Below are 14796 nucleotides of genomic sequence, written 5' to 3'. Positions count from 1 at the left end.
CAGCAAAGGCATTTTGGAGACAGTGACATTTAAGACTAGCAAAGAGACTGTGGCAGCAACAGTGAGTATAGGTAGACTATTAAAGGAACATTGTCAGATTAAATATTATGCTCTCAAAAAAAATTGCTTTCTTTGTTATAAAGAGATTATTAAAATCAAAAGAGTTTAAAGAATCTAATTTACTCTCCTGAGTCTAAGGTGTTTACTTCCTGAATTGCTCCCAGCTTGCACTACTAAACTAGTTAAACCATTTCACTTTTAAAGCTAGTTTCTTGCTGATTTTATTTTGGCCTCTAATTCTATCTTGTTGCAAATTGCAATAAAGCCTCGAGGCTTCCCAACAGGTCATGGGAGTCTAATACAGAGCACAATACAGATGTAATAAAGAGAAACCCACAAGTACAGACAAAAACAGACTAAAACAGATGAAACAAAGGGGAAAGAAAAAGATTGGGATTGCAGGAAGACGATGATAATAATATAAATATTATTATATAACCATCTATATTGTATTTACCTTATATTGTAATTATCATGTAATTATTGTAAATATTGAAAATATTTACTGTCTGCTCGTCACATCTAGCCTATTGTTAGTTATAATTAAAATCTACTGTTCTCTTTCTTCAGCTGTCAGTCACAGGACTCTACCATCAAATTATATTTGATCTTAGAACCTAGTAACACCAAGAAGGCTCCAGGGGTTGACCCTTCATACTCATTGCTCCTCCAGGATAATTAACGTGTTATAAAAGTGAGTTACAACTATTTCTCTTTGTTTCTCTTTTCAAAAAAAATTATGTTTTATTTTTACAAGACTTAGAACTGGAGACTTAGGTACAAAACCACTTCTCCAGAACTGGATGTGATGCCCTCAGTGGTACTTTCTTACTCAATTCAAAGAACTGGCACTCTCCCTTTGACCACAGAGATACAAATATGAACACCCTGCTGTACTCCTGAAAGCCTTTATTGCCTCAAAATTGGCATAAGAGGACTCTGTTTCAACTGACATGTGACATGCCCCTTGGTTTCTGCTGCTGCACTGCACCTTCTGTCATCACATCTTCTACCTCAAGATTTCAGGGAAGAGTTGGACCAGTTGTTTTTTTTATCCTAAAACTCTTTTCTTTTAAACAAGAAAAAGAGTTCACCCATTATTTTAATTGGAAGGTTTTCTCTTACTTTTGGATGTGAAAGTCTCAGTTGGACTTGGAGCGTTTTTCCATATCTAGCTTGCTCATAAATGATTGCTATGCATCAGTAAGATGTTAAAGTCTCCTGTCAGTTTTGATGCCTACTTGTCATTCTTCAGTGCAGGAGGCATCTTTACTGGAATTTATATCAATTTATACATCAAAATAATACAGGATAAGAACAACTAACAATATTTGTATGTCGCACATTGCTGACTGTTGATTGAAGCCAGACATAACAGTGATAAAATTTTGGGTCTACTGATCTCTAACTTCTATCTCCAAGGCATATTCCTTAATGATGTTTTTATAATATCAAGAATATTAATGAATCTGTTTAGAAAGTTTAAAGTAGAGACATGAGTGACAGGTAAGGTAAGAAAGGATGAATACCAGTGAATACTGAAAGTAAAAATCCTGACACAACTGAGGTGCCATAAAAAATAGCACTACTTTTACAGCAATATACTTAAAGCCACACAAGAATCATTTCAGTAACTAACTGGGAAGCGTTTAAGGTTTATGAAAAATAGTGCATATCTGAACAAATTGGATTCCCAAACTTTTGCAGCCCTGACATTTCATAGGTACATAATCTAGAGTCTGCAACTCTTCACAGAACTCACACTAGCAAAATTAATTAATTACCATCTCTGAGGTTATCTTATTGATGTGATTCACAATTTTTCTCCTTTTAACATCAGTAGATTATGCATTAAATCCAGAATATATTGACCGGGGTTCAAATCTTCTCTCCTTCCTCTCCCCACAGTTAAGAATAAGTTAGGGAGAACAAGCCTAATTATTCTACAGCAAGACAGAGTAAACCTAGAAACAATTTACTGAAGAGTTCCAGCCATAGCTTCAAAGAAGATTAAAAATCAATTAAGCACCATAACAAGTTGTCCATCTCCCTAAAGTATGCAGTAATTTCTATCTCTCCAGATTCCAACCATCCATATTAACTAAAGGAATTTCTCCCTGATGCTTCTGTTGTTTCTCCAACTTCACAAAAATGTTAGTTTGAGACATAATGAAGAGCTGACTACTTTCCATTCAAAGGTTAGAAGATAAATGTTTCAGAAAACGTACTTTAGCTGAGAGTGGTAATGCTTTCATAGAACTGTGTCCCATAAAGTGGTGTTGCTCCGTCAACGTGACTGCAGCATGAATAAATGGAAGAGGCAGAAACACTTGGGGATACAGTTTAGTGGTAGACTTGGCAGTGCTGGCCTAATGGTTGGACTTGATGATCTTAGAGATCTTTTCCAACCTTAACAATCCTATGTTTCTATGGGAGGCTTGGAAGAAACCATGACAGTGTAATTAATACCCTTTTCTGCTTGCCACCTGTCAAATAGAAGATTTGAAGTGTTGCTATTGGGAGGATATCTTATAATATACATTAGTGCATGTGGTAATAGCCCAAAAAATATGTTGGTGTGACAGACATCTAGACTAGTTAAAAATACAATGACAAGAAATAACTTGATTATGCATGAACTTCTTCCAGTGTTGGGAAACACTGCAAAATGCTAGGTACCAATAAAAGATTTATTTAGGAGAAAATATATTGCTGGCAATAGGAAAGTGAGTTTATTCACTTAGGTCAATATGATTCATGTGATTAGAGCAGGTTTGCTTGGCTAGGTCCACAACATTTGGCATAAAGTAAAAGTAATGATATTATAGTTGTTCTCACAAGTAGATGTTTAATAAACTATGTCATGTAGGTAGTTTCAACCTATACACAAGAGAAAGATTCAAATAAAAAATAGGTATTGTTTGCTACCAGTGTTTTAAATGCTTTGAAATTCACAGCATCTACTCTGACTGCAAGTGTAACAACCACCTAATATAAATTGCCAAAGTATTTGACTAGTAGCAAAAAAAATCCTGAAAGAAGATACAGACCCGAAGTATCTCATGCTGAGGCCACTTCATATTGAAGAGTTTTTAAGTGCTATTTTTTCTCCCCCCAGCTTCACCTCCATGAGTTAGAGGAACACATAAACCACAGTGTCTGACTTTGCACAGCTGGTTAACCTTGGCTAAGGTCCAAATGCCCACCTAGACACTCACTGCCTACCGCAGTGGGACAGGGAACTAATAGGGTTACAAAATTTGGGGTTGAAGACAGGGAGACAGCTTAGTCATAATCTCATCAGCTCTTAAATAAACTGCAGTATTCAGATTAAGTCCAGGCTGTTGTCTTACTCTGCTTACTCCCCTGATGTCCTGACATCACCTGATGATGTGAGCACACAGTATCTGCAATTCCCTTCAGCCTGGCACCCACTTGCTCCCCCCAACACAGTTATGGGAGAGACAGAGCCCCAGAACAGAGGAGCAGGCATACAACTAATTTCCACATGGAAATACTTTAATTTTACTTTTCTACACCATCTCCTGATAGGAGATCAGCACCCACAGACCTGCTCCCCATTGCAGTTTTCCCATAGCCACCTCATCCCTAGAGCTCTGCCATTTGCTCTGGACTCTCCTGATTCTCCCTCTTCACAGCACTCCTCAGCACTACTTTTAAGCTCTTCAATTTAGCAGAAAAGCCCTCTGTTGGAGGGTTTTAAGAGCATCACAAGACCCTTGACCATTAATGCTGACTATTCCACAAAAGTACCAATTCAATTCACACTCTTCCCTTTTACTTGCACAGACAAGTCACTATCCAGTAATGGCTTCAATCAGCTTCAGAGCACACAGCAATAAGGGTTTAGGAGACACAGGTGTTTGAGCTCATCCTTGATCTTTTCTCTATCAGTACAAAGCATGTTTGCATTGCTTTTACCATGACCCACTTGTAAATATCACCAGTGATACAGGGAGGATGAAGAGATTGTTGAAGTGTTGGAGAGAAGAAAAATAGGGGTGGAAAGAGGAAAGCAGACCTTCCTAACATCATTTTATATGGACATAAAGATACAAGACTGAATGCTGCTGGTCTTAATCCTAGAATCCAGACCACATAACCACAAACTAAGGCATCATGGCTGAATAGTTTGGCCATTAGCAGGCCACAGAAAGCAAATGCATCAGAGGATTTTGTTCCAGTCTGTTGTTGCTGCTGCAGGGATACTTATGGGAAAAGGAAGAGAGGATTAGCTAATTGTTGACCTCAGTACTCATTCAGTTATAGAGCGAATTGAAAACTGACCCTCCAAAATTTCTTCTTTTGAAAATGCAGCTGTGTCAACCTAAAATTGCTGGGAGCAAATTGGTATCTCTAGCTTAAAAGAAAATTTAAGAATAATTATAAGTTGTACATGTTTTTCTTTCAGATTTGTAATAAACACTAAAATGCTCAGCGTTTACATTCAAATGGAAACTGTCTCAGTTTATCAAATCAAATATTTTCATTGTCTGATTTCAAGTATTATTTTGCTCCATTTCCCAAACAAGTTATTTATTTTCCACACTGGATGAACATTTTACTAAACAAAAATATTCTTTATTCAATAAAAAGGGGCAACTTTAAGGATTTGTCCTAATAATCGTTCTGTGTTTCTCCTTTACGTTTCTAATTCTCAATGCTCCTGCTAGAGTAAAATGCATACAAATCTTCACTGATCTGCTTTCCTCTGTCTGGATTATTTTCAGAGCCTGCTTGCTTATTTCTAAACTGCTGTGTTAGTTTTGCCATGGAGGGAGGGAGAGCAGGACAAAATTTATAACAACATTCTCTTTGGGATGCTGTTCTCATAATGAACACGAATTGCTCTCATTTATCATCTTGTGATGTAATCATATAAAAGCCTTTCCCGTCCTCATCCCTATAAGGTAACTGTTTTGCTGTATTGGATTATAATGACAAATGACAAAATCTTTTGCATGACTTCAACTGTTCAAGTCTGAAGGGATTTTTACTCCGTAATGCCACTGTGGACTTCCAGTGGATGCAACCCATGCTGAAAGCTACAGGTGGAAGTGTACAGTACACCAGCAACTTAACTATGCTGTGATGGCTCTTAGAAGGGCAAAAAGAGAAACAAACCAACCCAAACAAACAAACACAACAGTGATCTTTAGTACAACCCAAAATTTTAAACACCATAGGGAGTAAATTGTGGCTGCATATTGCATCTGAATAGGGCATAAATCCAAGGATTCTACTTTTAGGATGTTTTATTCAATAAACAAAACCAGTTGGATTTCTCACTATATCAACGTTCATAGGGTACAAATTACCATGGAGTTATCTACAGGATTCATTTGCTTCATGTCTTTTGGAGTCTAATAAATCCATTCTATTCAGAGCTGCCAAAACATGCAGAGTTCCTGTAACAAGTGATGCAAGTTAAGGATGCTCAGCAATACAACATCATTGTCTACCATTTCTCAGGAACCTACTGTGTTGGTATTTCCAGTAGAAGAGGCAGAAATCTTCCCCAGTGTTCCAGGAGAAAACTTCACCATTTCATGTTTCCCCAGAGCATGGCAGCAATTTAAAATTCATGATGTACTATTTGCAAATAGTTAAGTACATAATTAATACTCCCTTTGAACTTAGAACATTTGCTCTGTTGAGCACAGAATTTGACACATGAGCGAACTGCCTTTTCAGGAAAATCAAGGACAGCCACTTCCATAAGACACACGATCTGCAGGAGTCCTCAACAAGCACCACAAAGAAGTTGAGGTATGCTTTTCCTTTTGTCTTCCACAAGTTTTTTCTGGAGATTTTGATTAAGTACCATGCACTCTCACGTCCTTACACATCGAGTGACAGAAGAGTTGAGTCATCTTTCTAGTATCATTCTTTTCTTCATTTATGCTGCCTGTTCTGTACACGACTAAATATTCAAATTACTTATAGACTGTACTGTTTTCTTTATTAAAACGAATAGTGATACATTTAAAATACATTTAATCTAAATCACATTGTAACACCTACTTCCCATTGAAATAATTGAAATATATTGCAAAAAAATTATACATATCTACTCTGTATTTCATTAAAGAATTTTGCAGGCTTAATCAGCCTTGAATACACCTGTGCTTCAGTTCTCCACAAAATTAAAATAAAATGGTACCATATTACTCTAATTATAATATTGACCTAAAATCAGCCACCAGCTCTACTGAATTCAGTGAATGTAATGGTGAGGGTACTGTGATTTTTTTTTATATTATTTGCTGGGGAGAGAAATAGTTGGCAAAGAAAAAGTTGATCTCTTACAACCATGAAGAAGAAATGTTATGTTTTCTATACTTACCCCCCAAATAAACATAACAGCAAAACTCTTGCTTGTAACTTAGATGCTTCTCTATTAAAATGACTGAACAATTAGTTTCTCCCACACTTTAAAGGCTCTGCTTTTGGAGGTGCCAAGCAGCAAAGTGACAGAAAATTGCAGGTCTTCCATGAAATCTCCTTTGCCCCCTACTATTTTGGCTTTTTTATTGAGTGTTTTTAATCCCATGGCAAGCAGCACATCAATGACACTATTTAATTTACAGTTGAACAGACTAGGAAATAGGAACAGGAGTACCATAGCTCTTATCTGATGTTAATCTCCTGCTACCAAAGACAAAGTTTCACCACACATACCCAGAGACTTTCAGTTCATTGATTGATATTGATAATACATTACTGCAGAGTGGACATATGGAAGAAAACCACAGGGACACAAACACAGGGCTCAAAGCAACTCTAAGTGACACAGTCCATCCCCTGTCCCAGTTCAAGTCATCTACAGAAGCCTTAACAGGTTATGTCTAAATAATTCCTTAAATCCCCAAATGGAGTTTTTCCAGTTCAGCTAAGCATTTTATTGTTGAGTCGAAATATACATAATAAATACAAGTCCTTTCATGCTTAAACCAGACCACCATGGCCATTGTTTGAATTCAGTACCATAAAATGCTCCTTTTCTTAGCAGAGGCTTTTTATGTACCTGAAGAGTGCCACAAGCTCCATCAAAGTCTTCTCTGTAAATTAACCAATTTACAGAGAAGTTTATTCCGTTTTTCCACTGAAATCACAATTTCTGCATGTCCTGTTTCTTTCTGCAGGCTCTGTCCTGTAGCTCCATGAAAGCCTATGGGTCCACAGTGACAACCTGCAACAAACTGTCAACAAATATTTGTCACATCACAAAAATGCATAAAAAATCACTGTGGAAATAATATCTGGCTCAGCTATTCTTTCCCATAAGGGACAGATACAAAACCCTGCATAGAGGAGTATGTGAAGCACTTCATCAACATTAATTTTTAACTTAATTTTATTAATTCACTTTGATGGAAATATTTAATTAGCTACTAAGAAGTAAAGGAGGTTTGGGATCCAAAAAACATGTTTTTGGATGACTTTCCATTTCAGGGAGTTCACATTCTGCCTACTCCAGCTGTTGGCACTACCAGGTATTTGTCAGGGATTCCAGGCTGTTCTCAGTACTGTACAGGACTCTCAGTGGGTACAAAGGGCTGGAAACAACTCACACATAAACAGAGTCCAAAAAAAATCCTTTCAGATTTTCAGAACTCTGCAGTACCTGTGTCATGTTATTCTGTTGAAGCAATGCACTTCTGTAAGAAATAAAAGATGTTGTTTAGCTATCACTCAAAGTCCTAATTGAAATTTGGAATCCAAGACATTTGGAATTATTTTTCTGGTTGAGTTATGAAGGTACACTTAGCTGTGGATAAGTTACCCTTTATCTTTGGCTGAAAGCTTTGTATAACAAATTATGCTCAAACTAATATATTTTCTTTAAATGCCATCTACTTTTTCCACAACTGTCTTTAAGGCTGCCACTCTTTCCAAGTAAGTGATTATCTGACCTTCTTCTAAAATTTTTCTTTTGTTATAAGCAGTTTTTAATGGTCATATTTATGATTATAATGTATTCTTATCATAACATTCAGGCACTTGACATTCTTATAACATTGTCATTTTGTAGCATAAGAACCCAATATTGAAATTAACTGGAGGCTGACAAAACACATATTTTTACAAATCTCTCTCTATGGCCTGTGCAAAGCATCACAGTAGTTTCTCACATTCTGCCCATCTTCTTTCCTGCTTGGGGAGGGATGGAGGTTTTGCAGGATATCTCAGTTTTTGAGTCACGGCCCCCCTGAGATTTGCATTGACAATCTTTGTAAGAGATCACTCCCCCTGTCTTGGTCTTTTCTTTTAGTGTCACCTGCTCTTCAGCCACAGCCAGATCTGAAGCAAAGCATGGTAAGGATATCTTATAAAAAACACCTCAATTTTTTAAAACCTGATACTGCCTCTTACTCTGTCACCTGGGGGCCACAAGCAGCCAAAACTCACGTCTGCACAGGCCAGGTGCTCTCACTCCTCACAGCTTTAATTTGTTTTGCCTCCTTAAGTCCCCAGAGAAGGTCAAAATGAATGGCATTGACCCCAGGCAGGCAAAATGTCAAAATCTCATTAACTTCATTGTTTCAGCGCTTGGAGATTTTCATTAATTACCCTTTTGTGCCTCTGGTGTCAGCAAGAAGTGTCCTGTGGGTTGTTCAGAACTTCGGGAGCTGACAGATCATCAAAGATATCCTTATAAAGCTAATACCATAGAATAATTGTGGCTCCCATACCACAACAGTTTCAATTTTAGTGAGAACAGTTCCTGTGGCAGTTGATTTAGGTTCATAATTCATAGTTTTATATTCATGATTCCTTATTAGTACCTGATTTTTCAGATACTCTTCTCAGCACCTTGGAAAGTCAGTTCCTGTTTCTTTCACTGGAACATCATCTGCCCTTAAGCTGATGGAATCCATGAATATGATTTCTGAGGCTTATGTCTAGCAACATGTCAAAGGAATCAAAAAACAAGATGTTTCTTATGTGAATAAACAGAACAGTGCAAAGTTATTATGTAGTCCAAAGCAAAACCAGCTATTGGCTGAACTAATTAAGGAAGCTGGAAATATGAAAATACCTTTCCTCACTTCATAGCAAGCAATTTGGTTCTGCTCAGCAATTCCATAACAGCCATACCATTATCTCATGAAATCAACAGCTTGGCCTTTCATACCATTGCATGTAATATGCTCACTCTTCACTTGCTGATGTGAAGCAGTTCCCAGGCAGAAGAACACAAAACTTAAATTTTTCATTATTTGCCTGCAGGCTAAAAAAAGAGACTAATAAATTATAGAATTTGTAAAAATGATTCTGTTTTTACTGTTTTTCAGGAACATGGATCTCATTTTGACATTTTAAGTTCAATGTGTGTGAGATATCACATGGAGTTGGCTGACTGAGTATTTTGGGGCTGCTTTGAAAAAATGGTCCAAAGTAGGAGAAAAGTACTTAAGAAGCAGGATTAGCATCAGAATTTTTGGACTATTACAACCTTTTAGAAAAATCAGATTATACAGATGTTTTTCAGGCTTTCGGGAAAAGTTGTTCTAAAATGGCATCCTTATTTGTGCAAGGAAAGACAATTTCGAGATCTAGTTCTAAATCTTGTTACAGTTTTAAAAAAAGATAAATCTACAAAAAGATACATTTTTTACTATTAAGCACTGTAAATAATGATCAAGTCAACTTTAAACCCTTTTTAAATGTGGTGATCAATGACAGAATCCACAGCATGAAGCTGAGTCAGAGATGTTTGTGGTTCAAGTTAAGCCGGGAAAAAGGGCTTTGCCATAGGTATTGAAAGCTGTGATATGAATTTCCTAGGATTTTATTAAATACCAGGAGGTAACGAGAAAAAGAACAGAAAAGTGAAAAGAGAAAAAATGTAAATAATATCTAGTATAGAGACGCAAATGAAAACAAACTTATATTTTCAGGAAAATTCAAACACCAAATTGAACTGGTGTGAAGTACCTCTTTAGACAAAAGAGAGGTGGAGAGGAAGAACAGGTAACAGATAAATGAAAAATAGGTAAAGGACACAGAAACAGCTTTGGCCAGACACAGACACATCTATGCCCTCCTTGCCCTCCAAGGAAGGGCTAAGTCCTTGAGGTCATTCTCATCATCCTCCCGCCATGTCTGAGCAAACCTCAGCACTGGAAGGGAACCTTTGGAGCTCTCGCTGGGTGTTGTAACCACCTAGCAGGTACCTAAAGGATTTTCACTTACAGCCCAGGAAATCAGCTGTCCAGCATCCTCTGCAGTTATCCATGTAGCCTGTGACTGAAGTCAGGCAGGAAAGCCAATGCCTGAGCCTCGCCCAGGCTTGGTACCATATTCTGTGCACAGACACCTCATATACCTCTCAGAGCCATCTGCAGGCATTCACTTGCTCCTTGGCACCAAAAAGTAGAGGTGAAGTCACTGCTTTTGCATTGCACCTCATTTCACACATTCCAAGGACGATGGTGAGAGAAAGTGCTTTTTCTACTGCAAAAAATTTATCAGTATCTGGTACTCCAATTACTGCCAAAGGCCATGTTTTCAATATCTGCCCAAATCATTGAAGAACTACTTGACAAAGAAGTGCTACTGCTGAAAAGAATGGTGTGGAAGAGATTAACTGGTCACCAAATGGAGTGAGTGAAGCATTCAATAAATGGTACAGAGGACTGGCCCTGCCTGAGAGGCACTGTAGATGAAACTGAAATAAGGTATTTCCACTCATCTTAAGGACCTTTTACAGCACATCTTCAGCACCCCAGAGAAACCCTTCTTACAGTTGACTCTGTTCCAGCTGCAGGATGGGAGTTTGTGTGTTTATTCAGATCTAGTTACTAAGAAGGTTTGAGTCTTTAAATTAAAAAAAAATCCACTTGCCTAATGTCTTCAGTTGGGTAGCCAACAGAATCCATAGATTAAAGCTAATATGTCTGTATATTGGAGTATTTTATTCCAGTTCTATAGCATCATCTCATTGTGAAAGTCTTAGTGTTATTTAATGAGTACAGTTTTTTTAAATATCCTTTCTTTGAAATATTCACTTACCCCATCTCCTGAAATACCAGCTACAGAATCTACTAGTTGTTACTGAACATTCACAAATAAAGCAAGGTGTAAGAAAATCAAAACACATAGACCTGGTTAGCTTTGTACAGGCCATGAGTGATAGATATTGTGTTTTAAGTCAAAACAGCACACTACAATACTCAGAGAAATCTATAAAACAGAGCCAAAGAGATATTTATGTTATTTCTTCACCCTAAGGATCAACTGTCTTTCCTAGCAGATTTCCCTCCAGCCTGTTCTTAAAGGGAGTCTGACAGATTCCAGCATTCTCCTGGCAATCTATTTCAGCACTTCATTGCTTTGTTAAAAGAATATGTCGCATCCTGAAGTCAATTCCTCGACTTAGTATTCTCTGTCTTTGAAAAGCATCAGATGTGGAAATTAAATTGATTTTCCTTCTTGTCTCTCCTTCTTTTTGCAGTTTTGAATTGGAAACCTGCGGGAAGAGATTGAAAAAAATTGTAAAAAATGAGAAATATGTAGTAAATTCTATTACTTCATCTAGTCAATCTTAGATCTGACATGATTCTATGGTTTATTTATATACTTTTTTTTTTTTTTTGGTCATTCATACACTTACTAAATTTAATACCCATACAAGCTACATCTCTGCAGTGGAGGTTGTGCCACCACAGGATGTTATTACTTCATATATCTGAGGGGTAGTGGATTAGTTTATATACACTATAATGTGATGCTTGCTTTACCACAACACCATGACTCATGTTCATCTTGTGAACCTTTGTAATTAATAATCTCCTCTGCAGTGTTCCTGCATTATTCTCCATTCTGCACCTGTACATAATTATCCTGATCTATATTTGCATTTCTCTCAGCTAAATTGCATTCTACTTCTTTCTAAACCACTGCTCTTTAAGAAAAATAAAAAAGAAAAAGAAAAAACTCTACTCCTATCCTTCAACAAGTTTGGAATCCTTAGGAACTCTAGCTCTGGTAACTTCTATGTTTAAGGACTCTTCCTGGAAAGATAAATCTTTGCAGTCCTTTCACATCTTAGTCTCATTTTCCAAAGAGTCCTCCTTCAAAAAATCTGGGAAGGAGGAAAAAAATCCCAAACTGATGAAGTTGCATGTGTGTATCAGATGACATTCATATCACATGAAGTATGAAATTAAATATACAGGCTATATGTATGCTAGAGCAATACTTTTTAATTCAGTCCTGAGAATTAAACTAAAAGCAGATTTTGTAGACAAAGGTTATTTTGTTCCACCCACAAACTACATATAAAGTCTTTCCTGGTATTCCTCAATCAAATGATCCATCCGTTGAAGACAATCAGAAAATGGTTATTTTCAAGCAGTGAATACACTAATGTACCACTTGTTTGAACGCATAAGAAAAATAAAACCTCCAACTATAATAACTATGGAATGGACTTTTTAATTCTTATGATGATTTCTCTTATTTTGTAAGGGGAATCTCATCCAGTTTAAGAGTGACATTTTACTTTACATGCCAAAAGGAATGTGAGTACTGAGTATATCTCACCTTCAAACAGAGGAGGCAGGGACAGAAAAACTGATTATGAGTTCTGAACAAAACATGATCCACTTCAGGTAAAATTCTACATAAAAAATGCCTTTTTTCCTTTCATTAAAATTTATTCAAAGAACAGATGGGTATGGAGTTTTTTAACATTTAAAATGGTCTCTTAGGTGTTTAGAAGCAATGATACATGGAAGCTTGTCAACAAATGGCCTAGGGGGTAAAGAAGCTTGACGGCAACAGAGGACCAAATATTCTTTTAAATACTTTCAGAAACAGGCAAAACATTTTTTAGACACACAGGACACATAAAAGCAAACTCTACATTGTATTTTTTTGTAATTTAAATGTGTGGCTTCCTTAACAGTGAGGAAAAGTGTTTTCTTCTTGGATTCTACTTCTGGTTTTCTCTACAGATAACTTCTATTTGTGCTATTCTTCCACAATTCCTTTTCACATATTAGCAACATCAGTAGAAAGGAGACCTAGTGAGCTGAAATATTTGTTCCTCAGGCAGCAAGTAGAGGAGCCCTGCATTCAGTGCAGACCAAACCCCTGAGCTCCTGTGTGTGAATGGAACGCACTCCAGAATAAAGTCTCACAAATTGACTCCAGAAATATCTTAGCCATGGCTAGTTTTTTTTTAAGCTGCTCATGATTTCTCTTTAGTATAGTCTGTCTCATCCAAAGGAATAAAATTTTCCTGGTCAACAACAGCAGTGGGATGGGCTGTTTAAGTGGATGACTTGGATGTGTTGAGGGCAACCGCGCCTAAAAGAAGGCACAAGAGTGAAATCCTTGGATATTTCTGCTTCATACATGAGTGGTGACAAATGTGAGTTATGTGTGAATGCAATCCCTGTTCTCTCTCCACTAAAGACAAAAGTCCTTTTTCTTTCAGAAAAAAGTCTCTGCGCTCCTGCAGAATCATCAGGACTTCTGGTGAGCAGTGGTCTTGAGCATGTGCACATGCTGGCAGGCTGTAGTGAAGAATAAACCTTGAATCAAATCAAATCTTTCCAGCAGGGATATCTAGGAAAGTCACAAGGATCACTGAAGTTCCATTTCTTCCCAGAAGACACCCAAAAACATTAGCAGCAAATTACTGCAACATCAATATTAATTTTGGGAACACTAGGAATCCTTCCAGCGCTTTGGCTACACTTAAGATTGTCATACTGTAAGAAACATACTTGTTTAAAAAATAGTAAAAAGTAATCACAGTGGGTATGGAAAAAGCAATATTCTTGAGGCACAATGAAAGTTGTTATTCATTTGAGGTATACACCTTCTTAAAGATCTTTTTTTTTACACACTCAAGAAAAGCATGCAGATGTTACCACAGAGCCATGAAAATATTTCACTATTTTAAGGGGTTAATGGAAGGCAAAACAAAGCAGCTGTAACTTTAAATCCTGATAATTTAAAAGATGTTGCTCTGTCATTATTACAACTCATAAAAAATGTATTGTTACCATAACAACCACCTCATCACATGTGAGACTGCCTGCAAAACTCAAGCTTTCTTTAATCAGACAGACACATGGGCCCAACCCTGAAAATATTTCACTGATACATTCATGACATTTACTCTCTTGTAAAATGAACTTTAATGCACACAATGATTTTTTAACAATCATTATTGTAAGGAAAAAAAAAACCCACACACGATTACCAGAAGGCTCAAACAGATTCTGCTTCTCCTCCTAGGAATAGGGTCGATGAATGCATTCAGTGTACATTCTCTTCGTTGCCATCATTTTCCTGGGGGTGCACCATGTATCATTTGAGTAACGCTGCACATAAATCCCAGATGGTGGCAGGACTTGCAAATGATCTAACGTGGCAGTCCCTACCTACATGCAAGGATTCATTGAAGAGAATTGCATTTTAATGGCAGTAGAACGTGCACCACCTGGCTCCATCTGATAAAAAGCCCACACAAAAGAGCAACCACATTTCCCATCCTGTAGGCCTGAGAGTGGTGGCTGAGTACAGGACCTGCTGCTAAAGTTGAAACATGGAGCTGGCTGGAAGGATGGCCATCCAGAGGGATGGGCAGCACGTCCCCATGCGCTGTGGCAGGCCATTCCACAGCTGCTGTGCAGCACAGGTGTCTGGTGAGACAGACAGCAGTGCATTCACACTGCTCCTGGCTGCCCAAAA

At 37.4% G+C, this 14796-nt stretch overlaps 1 protein-coding gene across 8 annotated transcripts in view; it reads right to left on the bottom strand.

Moving 5' to 3' along the window:
- Positions 1–6297: 6297 nt before the first annotated feature.
- LOC141727346 (N(6)-adenine-specific methyltransferase METTL4-like) overlaps positions 6298–14796 on the bottom strand; it is a 52600-nt gene continuing 44101 nt past the window's right edge. For 6 of the 8 annotated variants that reach the window (XR_012578376.1, XR_012578373.1, XR_012578379.1 and 3 more), the window contains one exon: positions 6298–11557. The gene's annotated coding sequence lies outside the window, so the exon portion shown is untranslated. Of the gene's footprint in view, positions 11558–14305; positions 14487–14796 lie in introns of all 8 variants that reach the window. The other 2 variants (XR_012578375.1, XR_012578380.1) reach the window with 1 other exon arrangement.

The sequence above is a fragment of the Zonotrichia albicollis genome, unplaced genomic scaffold (genome assembly GCF_047830755.1).
Source record: "Zonotrichia albicollis isolate bZonAlb1 unplaced genomic scaffold, bZonAlb1.hap1 Scaffold_109, whole genome shotgun sequence".
NCBI classification, from domain to species: domain Eukaryota; kingdom Metazoa; phylum Chordata; class Aves; order Passeriformes; family Passerellidae; genus Zonotrichia; species Zonotrichia albicollis.
Note: the sequence above shows the minus strand (reverse complement) of the source record. Positions and strands in the feature narration are given on the sequence as shown.